The 7,876-nt window shown below is 41.2% G+C and overlaps 1 protein-coding gene and 2 long non-coding RNA genes across 4 annotated transcripts in view; all 3 read left to right on the top strand.

Annotated features, from left to right (window-relative positions):
* Window positions 1-7,876, top strand: part of LOC146406890 (uncharacterized) — a 994,549-nt gene that overhangs the window by 124,493 nt on the left and 862,180 nt on the right. The gene's annotated exons all lie outside the window — the stretch shown is intronic.
* On the top strand, window positions 2-2,292 carry LOC100627270 (uncharacterized). The gene is made up of 3 exons (XR_014817942.1): window positions 2-100; window positions 261-507; window positions 2,267-2,292. It is a non-coding gene; the product is annotated as an uncharacterized LOC100627270 (long non-coding RNA).
* The window catches only part of LOC100627175 (GRAM domain containing 2-like), a 464,606-nt gene continuing 461,033 nt past the window's right edge, over window positions 4,304-7,876 (top strand). For both annotated transcript variants that reach the window (XR_014831842.1, XM_021078995.2), the window contains exon 1: window positions 4,304-4,618. The gene's annotated coding sequence lies outside the window, so the exon portion shown is untranslated. The remainder of the gene's footprint in view (window positions 4,619-7,876) is intronic.

Raw genomic sequence — 7,876 nt, 5'->3', positions numbered from 1 at the left:
TAAGGTTAAGGCTCGGGTGGAATAATGAAGACCAGGAATTTAGTTCCTGGTACTAGTGGTTCTGAAGTGTTTAAGGGGGGTTCCTTCTTTACTCTCCTAAGTAAATACTGAAGATTATTTTATGCATCCACAGTAGTGAGGGAACTTTAAATGTTTTTAAATTAATGAGCAGATTACTGTAATTATCACTTGTTGAGCTCTAAATTCTTAAGTCTCTGGTAGACACATCACATGCATTTCTTCTTTCTTTTCTTGGCTAGGCCTGTGGCATGCTCCCCTGCCAGGGATTGAACAAGCGCCACAGATGTGACCCAAGCCGCTGCAGTGACAACGTAGGAGTTTTAACCAGCTGCCCCACAGGGGAACTCTTCCATGGAATAGAAGCAATTGCTGTTTGAACAAAAGCTAGCAGTTTTAGTGACAAGTCTTGTCAGCATTTAAAGAAGAAAAGACAGGCATGAAATCAACCGTGTTGTAATTTTAAATGGCCATCAGCACCTTGACCTGGTATGTGCTACTTAAACTCTTATGCTCACGTTCATTTGTTATTTACAGGGATTGGACCAAATTATCATTAAGGTCTATTTGAGTTTGGAATTCTATTAACTCTAATGTGTAATTTATTAATTAGCTTTATTAACTATACCTGATATTATTGTAGTCTTAGGGCATGCAGAGTAGAACATATATGATGCTGAATATTACTTTTTCTAGTGAGTAGTTCAAAAATAGTTGGCCAGTGCTTTATAATGTCACCATCTGAACAAATGGAAGAGAATCCACGTTAGAAAAAATAAGTGCCTCGTTTATAGAGTAAACAAAAAAGAAAAAGTAGAGGTGAAACCGCCATCTAGTGGTGACCATGTAAAATTCCCAGAAATTTGTGTTACCATATTTTACCTACTGCTGGAATCTCCAATTTGGAAATCTCTGTGGGTTCAAAAGTAGGAAGGAAAATACTGGCTGTTACACATTAACAAGTGATTAATTAATGACTGAATAATGTTCAGAATACTTGCCCCCAGATGGTCCCTGGAAAAAAGTTCCAAGGTCAAATATCTTTGGGAAATGTATGCAAATGCCACTCTTAAAGATTCACAATGAATATTAGCATATTAAAACTCTTGACAAGTCAAGATACCTATTGTACATAATTTTACTGGTGTTTTTGACCACAGGACCTCTTTCTCTCTCTCTCTTTTTAATATTCTCTGGCATTGTAAAAAATGCCAGTCTGAAGAAATAATGATCATAGGAGTAATTTGGTTTTTTTTTTTTTTTTTTTTTTTTTTTTTTTTTTGCCATTTCTTGGGCCGCTCCCGCGGCATATGGAGGTTCCCAGGCTAGGGGTCTAGTTGGAGCTATAGCCGCCGGCCTACGCCAGAGCCACAGCAACGCGGTATCGGAGTCGCGTCTGCAACCTACACCACAGCTCAGGGCAACACTAGATCCTTAACCCACTGAGCAAGGCCAGGGATTCACCCGGCAACTCACGGTTCCTAGTCGGATTCGTTAACCACTGCGCCACGACGGAAACTCCAGGAGTAATTTACTTTTAAAAAAGACTTTTTTTTGGTGGTGGTGGTGGGGACTTATGTCAGATTTTACATTTTTACTCCCAATCTAAATATATAAAAATGATGATAATATAACTGTCTAGGTTTTCATGCCCAACTCATGAATATTTCGGGAACATTCATTTTGTACCAATACCGGCACAACGGGTATAACTAAAAGCAAACAGTTATAATTAGTTGCATGTTGGTAAATGTTTAACAAGCTTCCTTCAGATTCACAGACTGATATCAAATCCAGGAATGTCTATAGATTAAGTTAGAAAGCTGGTAAAGATTATTTCTGGAGATTCTCCCTTTCTCCAATTCAGTTTGACTCTTTTCTCCGGAGCTCAAGAAATTTTCCATTTTCTCTCTGCTCTTCCTCAGATCGAAACCTCTTAGCTTTCAACATATCAGGAAAAAAAAAAAAGAAGAAAAAATAGCCTTTATCATTTACCATCTGGGTCCAGTGGATCCTTTTAAATTTTTATAAATTTAAGTCACTTCATGAATAATTCATATGCAGAGTAAAGGAATATTCAATAAAGCTGTTATAAAAAAGTAAAGGGATAATGAAATACAACTTTATTGGAAATTCAAATAAGTATCTAAACATAGAAAACTCCAATTTTTATTCCATATTTTGCTGGTTTTGAAGGTTCTATTATCTTGGGTAATTTTATTCTTTTTCTATTTTCTTATTATTTTAGATATTTTAAAGCATAATTTGGAACAATTGGTGAGTAATGGTGAAATAATGATGAAGTAGAATGTTTCAAGAACAGGAAAAATAAGATTAGTAAGATTCCATGATGTATCCTAGATTTATAAGAGTCCAGTGGACCCATATGACAATTGCAAATCAAATAAGTTTTATTCTTTTTTTAAAAAATAACTTTTCTCTTTGTTCTCTGGAAGACCTTTAAGAAAGAATAAAAGTCATGAAAGATGAATCCTTACAAATATAACTCCCAAAAGAGAAAACCTCAGAAAATTAAAGTTGGGTCCAGCGGGTCCTGGTGATACATCCAAGGGTTAAATGCTTAAACTCATTCACTTTAAAGTATACAAAGACAGATATAAATGAATTTGTTACCAATCAATCCTAACATTTGTTTGTTTGTTTTTATATACAAATCTTCAGAGTTAAAATCCTAATGTGAAGTAAACATTTCGGTTGATGACACCATTTCAAATGATGGTTTAACAATCCATAGTTCCAAATGAAAGTTCCAGATGGGAGGTCTCTTTGACCTTATATCAAACAATTTATTTTTCTTTTTTTTTTTTTTTTTTTGTCTTTTTGCCTTTTCTAGGGCCACTCCCACGGCATATGGAGAATTCCCAGGCTAGGGGTCTAATCGGAGATGTAGCCACCGGCCTACGCCAGAGCCACAGCAATGCCAGATCCGAACCACGTCTGCAACCTACACCACAGCTCATGGCAATGCCGGATCCTTAACCCACTGAGCAAGGCCAGGGATCGAACCTGCAACCTCATGGTTCCTAGTCAGATTTGTTAACCACTGTGCCACGATGGGAACTCCCAATCCTAACATTTATTTCATTGCAATTTGAAACAAAAGCCACTCTTTCAAATATAGGCCTTAAGACTTCTTAGGCTTCATTGAGCTGGATAGCAAAGATACATTTCTGGGGATCATGAAATTAATGAAATTACCAAAGGTGCTCTACTTTGGTTTATCCTCATTGAATTCCAGGACCCCTATGGATCCTCTCATCTATGTCTATTTACCCTCCTCATTCTTAGATCTTACTTCTTTTTGCAAATATCTTATTCTGCCATTATATCATTGTCCACAGCTATTTACTTGCTGCATTTTCAGTCAAAAATCCTTATTAAGTAGGGTGGCACCCTGAGACCACTTATTTTTCAGGCCTATACAGAATTTTGGTTTGGATTCCCATTTACACTTCAGGATGGTATTAAAATTTGACAAGCAAACTCATTCTCTTCCACCATAAAAAACAAGTTTAGAGAAAGAAAATATATGTTTGCTGCATATCTTATTTCTTGTGAATATACACTTTGAAGAACAAAAAATTCATCTTTTTCTCTATTCTGTAAAATGCTTATAGGGCTAAGCTTTGCAGGATTTCAGGTGTTGTGGTATCTGGAGTTAATTCTGTGAGGAACCTGTCACTGAAGGAGGGGGGTTGCCTGACACAGCCAAACTCAAATGTCTTTCCAACCTGTTTCTGTTTGTCGTATTTTTCCCAGTGTTTTTCTCGGAAAGAGAAGCAGAAAACACATCAAGTTTAATCAACCAAAGATTGTAGTGTGTGTGTAGTGGGGGCGGGAGAGGGGGCACGCACTGTGGAAGAAAAGAGGTAAACTAGGAATACCGAAGTAGTATATAAATAGTATGTAAATCCTTGCAGACCAGAGATTTTGGCCTGATATCACTACTGTGCCTGGCACAAAGTAGACGGATGTGCAGTAAATATTTGCTGTACCAAGGGGAAAGTACAAACTTCTCACTTTGTTTTTTCAGTGGAGATGTGTCTTGTGGTTCTTGGGATCAACCAGGCACCTAGAGGAGAGCGTGTCCTACAGGATACCTCCATTTCTCTCAGCGAGCTGAGGAGTCTGGCCGCAGAACTTCCTACCTTCTTGCGGCCCGCGGGGAGTATGATCCGCCGTGGCCCCACCCTAGCGCTCCAGATCCGCGCGGGTCTCCCGCCCCTGCTGTGGACCGCTGTCAAGTTCGTCACTGTAGCCACGCCCCTCCGGCTCCTTCCCCCCCGCCACCCGTGCTCTGCTCTGCGGGGTCCCGCACCCTTCCCAGCAGTTCCCAGGCTCGGTCGCCCTGCCCCCAGGATGGTCCCCTCTACTCTCCCCTCCTCTGGCCCCGCTCCTCCCCCTCGCGTTCACAAGGCAGAGGCAGCACCAGCTGTGTGTGTCCGGCAGGCTTCTGCATTGAGGCCGGGCAGGGTGGTGCGGGTCCTAATTGCAGCGCCACAGCTGCTCCGGCTTGGAGGACTGATTTTGTAAGGTGGAGGCTGCGGCAGGGGCGGATTTCATACCAGGTGCCACTGTGGTAAGAGTCGACCTCAGGGCTGCCTCCTCTTGGCTTCTTTGAGGGGCTGCGGGAGTTCGGTGGGAAGCGGGGGAGGGGCGGCTGAGCGGCGACGGGTCAGCGGTCTGGGGTCTCAAGGGTGGTGTCCGCTCTGCCCTCTTGGTCTTGGTACCCCGGGCAGGGGAGGTGCTCCGGGGCTGCGACTGGGCCCCGCAGGATCTGCTTTGAGGCTCGAACCTATCACCTTCTCAGCCACCACTCTTTGCTTAGTTCTGTCCTGGCCTAGGCGGCCCCCTCACCCAGCTCCCCTGGATCAGGTGTGAAAGGTGGGAGCTGGGTGAAAAGCAGAAGTTCGGGCATCTTCCCCAGCATCCCACCCTCCGCTCGGGGCCCATTTGCCTTTCCCACCCCACCCGGTCACCGCTTCTGGGTTCTTCAGCTTCTTGGTTCATTCCTTTAATGATCTGAAGAGCCCTGGTCTTTGAACCGAGGTGACTTTGTCACCTGTAGTCCTGCCTCTGGAATTAAAAGGAATGAGGACAAAAGTGCCAGGTAGAGCTAACACCTTGGGCTCTGATTAGAATTAGACTTTGGTTGGAGTTCCGGTTGCGGTGCAATCCGGAAATTGACTAGTATCTATGAGGGTGCCAGTTCGATCCCAGGCCTGGCTCAGTGGTTCCGTGAGCTGTAGTGCAGGCTGACAGCTGTAGCTGTGATTCCACTCCCTGGCCTAGGAACATCCATATGTCACAGTACGGCCCTCAAAAGCAGAAATCAGTAAATAAAAATTTAAAAAGCTAGAAATAGAGTTTAGTTTTCAGATCGTACCAATTTACATATTTCAGTTCGGCCCTAAGTGTTTTCTGTTTTGGTGGGAAAGGAAAAGGCATAGTAAGTCTGCATGTAATCACTGGAGTATGTTGAATTCATGTTTTAAGGTGAACTTCCTCAGGCTTCACCCTTCAAATCCGTGGATAAGTGGCCAAGTTAACTTGGTTTAAAAAAATTTCAGATTTAAATATAAATGCATGTTAAGTCTTTCTTTTCCGGTGGTCTGATTGACATCATTTTAGAGCTCCAGTCATTTTTAATTGACTCAAAATTTTAGGTTTACAAATTACAAAGGGCCTTGTAGTTTTCTAACCCAAACTCCTCATCTTATTGATGAGAAATTGGGGAACAAAGAGGTTATTTGTCCAATGTAGCAAAGCTAGTCTGGGGAAGTAGTTGAAGACACTTGATTGAAGATTTTAGAACAGAAAAGTAGGAGAGGCACATTTAATTGTCTATTAACAAGTACATCTAAAGGAACTCAAATTTTACTTTCAGTTTAGGATGTTTTTCACTTGGGGATCCACAAAAGGGCTAAAATGGAATACTCAAAAACCCTTAATTATTATCTAATAGGTAAAGCCTTTAAAAATACTATGGGCACATATTTGATATGCTAGGTTAATGTGACTAATGCTTTTTTGCTTTTAGTTGTACCATGAGAAATTATTTAAAGTAACTCCCAGTGATTATAAATTGTGCTGAAAAAATGAGACATTTCTTTAGAATAGCTTTTTGTGTTTTCTACCACTTTTTTAAAATATCATGACTAGTAAGTTAATGCTGCATCCTAATATAGTGTTTCAATTGTATTTACTTGGTTTTATGCTTTTATATAAATATAATATTACAGGGTAGAATGTTTATCAAATAATACTATCCCATTGGAAAGGTGAGGGAAGTTGGGGAGGTGTTTTGCATGGCCATGTAATTGGACCAGTTAAGAAGAAGCAGGTGGGGCGTTCCCCTTGTGGCTCAGGTTTAAGAACCTGGCATAGTATCTGAGAGGATGCAGGTTCAATCCCTGGCCTCACTCACTGGGTTAAGGATATAACACTGCCACAAGCTGTGGTGTAGATCAAAGACGGGGCTCTGATCTACAACAGGATCTATGTTGTGGCTGTGGTGTAGACCTGCAGATGCAGCTCTGATTCGACCCCTAGCACGGGAACTTCCGTATGCTACAGGTGTGGCTGTAAAAAGAAAAAAAAAAAAGGAAGAAACAGGTGGGATGTTTTTCAGATTATTTCTGGAAAGTGTGAATGTAAGAATAGATATAATTTAGTGAGCAGGAGTTCCCGTCGTGGCGCAGTGGTTAACGAATCCGACTAGGAACCACGAGGTTGCGGGTTCGGTCCCTGCCCTTGCTCAGGGGGTTAACGATCTGGCGTTGCCGTGAGCTGTGGTGTAGGTTGCAGACGGGGCTCGGATCCCGCGTTGCTGTGGCTCTGGTGTAGGCCGGTGGCTACAGCTCCGATTCGACCCCTAGCCTGGGAATCTCCATATGCCGCGGGAGCGGCCCAAAGAAATAGCAAAAAGACAAAAAAAAAAAAAAAAAAAAAAAAAAAAAAAAAAAAATTTAGTGAGCAAATATAATCTTAGAGCAGAGATACTAAGAGGCAAATGAGTGTGGGAGAGGAAGGGGATTGTGCTCAAATATCGCTCAGGTGATATTTTGTATGTATTGGTAGTATGTATGTATTTAGTATTATATTTAGACTAAGTAAGGCTGCGGAGTTAGAATCCAGGTTTGTTACCTGCTGTGGAAACTTAACTCTGGCCATTGCCTGTGTCTAAATGTTTTCTTTTGTGTATAAAAGTTTCATACAACCTTTTTTCTACTAGGCTCCTTGATTTTGAATTAAGCCCTAGAGTCCTAAAGGAGGTGATTCTCAGGTCCCCTTGATACTCTTAAACATTATTGAGACTACAGAAAAAAAACACAACAACTGGCGCAATAGAAGACAGATGGATTTTTATATTTGCTTCTCTGCATTCTATTCTAATATATGCTGTTTTATGTAATATGTTGTTTTAGTTGAATTATATGAAGGAAATTTGGCCTCACATAGATACGGCATAGTTGGAAAAAGATATCTTAATACCTTTTTCAGATAATTGTGCATTTTCTTTGATACTACAGCCAAACTGAGCAGTTTTAATTAAGAAATGAGTTGTTGGAGTTCCCACCATGGCTTAGTGGGTTAAGAATCCTACTGAAGGGGCTTGGGTTGCTGTGGAGGCTTGGGTTCCATCCCTGGCCCCATGCAGTGGGCTAAAGGAACTGCCATAGGTCGCAGCTGTGGCTTGGATTCACTCCATATGCCTCAGATGTGGCCATAAAACAAAATTCAAAAAAAAAAAGAGAGAGAGAGATCAAGAGTTAGTTGCAATGTTGAATCTGAAAAATTAGAAGTAAACTTTTTGTACTCTATTGTATTAAAACCC

This window comes from Sus scrofa, chromosome 1 (genome assembly GCF_054392235.1).
Source record: "Sus scrofa isolate SSC_HxYL_T2T_F1_AM1 chromosome 1, Sscrofa_HxYL_maternal_Yorkshire_Landrace_v2.0, whole genome shotgun sequence".
Classification (NCBI taxonomy): Eukaryota; Metazoa; Chordata; class Mammalia; order Artiodactyla; family Suidae; genus Sus; species Sus scrofa.
Note: the sequence above shows the minus strand (reverse complement) of the source record. Positions and strands in the feature narration are given on the sequence as shown.